Source organism: Gracilinanus agilis, chromosome 3 (assembly GCF_016433145.1).
Source record: "Gracilinanus agilis isolate LMUSP501 chromosome 3, AgileGrace, whole genome shotgun sequence".
In the NCBI taxonomy this organism is placed as follows: Eukaryota; Metazoa; Chordata; class Mammalia; order Didelphimorphia; family Didelphidae; genus Gracilinanus; species Gracilinanus agilis.
Window position 1 is genome coordinate 669,329,342 of NC_058132.1, and position 5,093 is coordinate 669,334,434.

Genomic DNA, 5,093 nt, shown 5'->3' on the forward strand with positions numbered 1-5,093 from the left:
TATCCTTTCCTACTTGGAATATTCCTGAAATATTGTATCCAGATCTCTCTTTTGTTCCCATCATTGTCTAGCTGGTATTATTATATTTATCTAGGAGCATGTCATATATTCTCTCCATTCCAATGCAGTAGAATGTAAACTCCTTGAAGGCAGGGACTGAATTGTTGAATTTGTGTGTGGATTTTTCTCTCTTGTATTCCCATTGAATTAAAGGGTGATTTGAAAAATAAAACATTCAGGTATGTCAAAAATTCTAAAGAGTATATGGGCATAAAAAAGATGTTTTTCTTTTTTCCTTTTTTAACTCTTATCTTCTGTCTTAGAATCAGCTCTAAAAAAAAGAGCATCAAGAGCTAGGCAAATTAAGGGGTTAAGCAATTTACCCAGAGCCACACAGACAGAAAGTGTCTAAGGCCATATTTAAACCCAGGTCCTCTCAACTCCAGGTCTGATGCTTTATCCACTGTACTACCTACCTGTCCCAGGGATATTTTTCAATATGACAAAAAGCATACATCTGAAAACAAAAGCTAGCAATATTTGCAACAGACAAACAAGTCACATCAACAAATCTTCAAGCATTTAAGTTTTTCTTTGTGTCAAACATTGTGTTAAGCACTGGGTACAAATACAAATAAAAAGAAAGATGGTCCCTGACCTCAAAGAGTTCATATTCCAAGTAAGAAAGAAAATACAAAAAACGGGGGCAGGAAGTTGGAAAGAAAGAGATTGGGAGGAGACACTGGCATTGGGAAATGGAGAAAAAGTCTGGGGGAAAGTCATGAGTACAGCCTGGAAAGGAAGGAAGACATGAGCATCCTGAACATCGCTGATAAATACAGGTGTCAAACAAAGATGCCGCTCTCTCTACTGCTTCCACTGCTTAGCACAAGTCTTGGCCCATAGTAGTTGCTTAAAAAATGCTTGTTGACTTGACTCACTTGTATATCCACAAATGCACAGTGCCTTACATTCAGTAGATGTATTAAGATAAATGTCACATGAATTGATTTACCTACAAATCCTCTAACACATCTTTAAGAATGTTGGAGAGATAATAGCATATAGAATAAAAATATTGAATTGAGAGTCATGGGACCAGAGTTCAAATATCCTGATTCAACTCACTGATCTCTCTGAGTCTCTACTTCCTCATCCATAAAACAAGGGATTTAGATTAGATGGACTCTAAGATCCCTTTCCATTCCAAACCAATGATCCTATGAAGTATCTTTGTTCTTAAATACAAACGTGGCATGACCTGGTCATTTTTCTAGTATTTTTAAGATCAAGCAATCTTATTAAGAAGACTCATGATGGAATGATTAGGGAGCTGGCCTTGGAGTCATGGAGACCTGGGCTCACATCCTACCTCTAGTATATACTGATTGTGTAGTATCAAGCTAGTCACTTCAGCTAATTCTCAAAGGTGGCAAATGGCAGAGAAGGTGCCAATGATGAAAAATAATACCAATAATGGCTAGCATTTTTATAGTGCTTTAAGATTGGTTACACAGTGCTTTACATATGTTGACTTATTCAGTCCTCAATAATCCTGTGAATTAGGGGCTATTATTTTCTCCATTTTACTAATGAGGAAACTGAGGCAAACAGGATTCGTGACTTGCCTGTGGTTGCACAGCTAGTATCTGAAGTTGGATTTGAACTCAGTATTTCCCAACTCCAAGTTGTTTGCTCTATCCACTGTACTACCTAATTGATAGAGGAAGTTCCCCTCTGTGAAATTCCCATAGCTATGGTTCCCCTATAAAACAGTCTTATCACAACAGACCTTCTTCTCCTGAGCTTTTTCAGCAGTCTACAAGTTTTGGCAGTTCTCATCCCTTTTTCCTGAGCCATATTTTCTACCATTTTCCATCGTCTTCCCATATTCCCACTTTATCACCAAATAGTAAAAGAGTTGTTGATTTCATTTGGAGGGTATTACTGAGTTCTTCATAAAATGTTTCTACTTCTTTATCTTGGACAACAGATGTTAGCACAGAAGCTTCAATTATCTTCATGGTGGTCTTTTGGCAAATGCCTCTCCAAGAGCACAGCTAGATGAGAGGTTCAGGTATCCCAAGAAATCATGTTTCCTATTGTCATTGGCACAAGATAAAACCAATTCAGCTTAAATATCCACCCAGGAAAAATGGAAAGGATGAAGAATGTTTATTATCTATGCTTATAATACACAGTTGGATAGAAAATCCAAAAAGCTGTTCCATCAATATACATCTTAGACAGGCATTTCAAATGGACAATTAACTGGGCCAGAATGGAGTGGCTTTTCCTTTGGCAAATAGTACAATGCTTTTAATGACTCTTAAACATCTCTCTGATACAAAAGTTCATATTTTAACTAATAATCTTCTAGAGTAAAATAATAATAATAATCTCCTAGTGTGCTCCCATAAGGCCACAAATCTCAAAATGGTGCAGCCTCTGAAGTCATCCCAAGGGCAATGAATGGGTGCATGGTGAACATGAGAAAAATATTACCTGAAAGAATTACAATAGGAAAACAGAGTCAAGGATGTCATCAGAGAGATGCATTATTGGAAAAAATGAAAAGCTGATCATATCAAAGTTTAAGAAAAACTGAGGGACAGTCCATACATTCCAATATTATCTACTCAATGTCAAGAGATGGAGAGAAAAGAATTGATACATTGAGTGGAACCCATGGGAGATTTATAGGAGGATATAGATAAACGTTGGATAGAGCACTGAGGCTAGAGATAAGCGGGCTTGAGTTCAAACCCAGTCTCTGACACTAGCTGTGTAATAATCCCAGGCAAGTCACAACTCTGTTTGCCTCAGTTTCCTCATCAATAAAATGAACTGGAGAAAGAAACAGCAAACCACTCCAGTATCTTTGCCCAAATGGAGTCACAAAGAGTAGGATACAACTAAAAAACAACTCAACAACACAAAAATAAATGAATCATACAGGAAAAAAAAGCATGAATCAGAGACAGTTTACTTCCATCACTGAAATTACAGTTATAGCTATAATTATATATTTCTGGGAACAAAGATAAGAAGAGGGACCAAACATATTATTTCATTGACATTAGGAACTCCCAAATAAGAAAACTCCCTCTGTTAATGTGCACTGTCATTTTCTCTACAACTTGCAATCTTAAAGAGTTGCCTAAAGCACTGAGAAGTTCAGTGACTTGTCCAGGGTCACAGAGCAATATGTAGGAGAGGCAGGACTAGAACCAGGTTCTTACTGGCTCTCTTGCTTTGATACTTACTAGATGTGTTACTATTGATGTCACTTAACTCCTCTGACTCCCATTTTGCTCATTTGCCAAATAGGATTAAAAACATTTGTTCTACCTAAGCCACAAAACTGTCATAAGGAAAGTCCTCCATAAAGCTTTAAGCAGGAGATTAATACTTGTTATTATTATTTTGATTACTCAATCGATTTTCATAGATGATTGTTCATTGATGTTTTCTCTGGGTCAGTAACACTTGAAGGTTTCCTCATACCTAGGCTACCTCCTGTCACTTCTCTCTAGTAAAGAACAACATTTCTCTGGCCATCCAAGTTCTTTGGACATGATGGATTAGTTCTACTCTAGCAAACCTCTCAGAGAAATGTTCCTTGTACCAAACATACATTCTTTTCTTCCTCTGGGTAGCATTATAGTTAAGCATCCTGGGAAAGGAAGCCACAGGCCTTTTAGAATTTTTAGTGGACACCAAGAAAGCTCCAGCGTGCTGCCACTGCTGGCAATCTGCATTCCTCTCCAAACTACGGGCTAGAGACACTCTTGGTCTGTTTCTCTCAAAGCAAACAGGCTCCAGAAGCCCCTCGGCTGCCCTAGAGCCTGTTCTGGCTCAAATGAGATAAAGAACCGGAAAAGCCACTGTATTCTAGACCCTGCTCTGGGAGAGTTCACTAGCTCCAGGGACAGACTACCTCCCATCCAGGGCAGCTAGTTCAATTGCTGGTTCCGTTATACAGGGAGCAGTAGTAGTTGGGTGGGTAAAGGGAAAGGAGGGAAGAAGAAATCATACAGTACTTACTATATACTATGTGCTGTGCTGAGCATTTTACTTATATTACCTCGTTTGATCCTCACAACAACCCTGCTATTATTCTTATTTTATAGCTGAGAAAACTGAGGCAAACAGAGGTGGGGCAGCTAAGTGCTATAATGCATAGTGTTAGCCTGGAGTCAGGAAAAACCTGAGTTCAAATCCAGTCTCAGACACTTAATAGCTGTGTGACCCTGAGCAAATCACTTAACCCTGTTTGCCTCAGTTTCCTCATCTGTAAAATGAGCTGGAAAAGGAAATGGCAAACCACTCCAGTATCTTTGCCAAGAAAACCTCAAATGGGAAGAGTGGGGCACCACCAAAATGACAGAATGAAACAAAGTGAAATGATTTGCCCAAATACCTGAGGCAGGGTTTGAGCATTCTGGCTCAAAAAATAAATAAATAAATAATCTGGCAACCACTTAGCCTCCTCCCATCTCTTCCAAACTGAGGCTTAGATGAGCTCTGTCAATTTGAGCATATGCAATTCTATGCTGGTCCAGAGTTTTTGAATCAGCTTATCCTTCCTCAGTCTAATCCAGTTGCTCTTCCCATCTCTGTCCATTCATTCATATTGCAAATCTAGAACTGTGTCAAAGAAGTAAGAGTGGGCTAGGGAGAGTAGGGTGCAAACCAGCAGAATAGAAGCTCTTTGGGCTGAACCAACCAACCCTAGAATTGGAACTGGTCCAAGGACTCATGCCCATTAGCAGTGAGTGAGACCTGGCTACGCCCACACACATCCCTGAGATTTCCTTCCACTTACAGCAGGCATATTTTCTGTGCCCATGGCTACTTTCATGTTTTCTTCCCCACTACAAGGTGAATGCCTTAAAGGCAAGGACAGTGTTATTCCGTTTCTTTTTGTAGCCCCAGGGCTTCGTAAAGTGGCTGACACACAGAAAGAGCTTCATCACTGCTTGCTGACTGTTGACCGACTTACAGAACTGAAACATTCCTTACCCTTAAGGAGCTTACACTCTAGGGAAAGATGGATACACATAAAGGTGTGTGCAAACAAATACAAAATC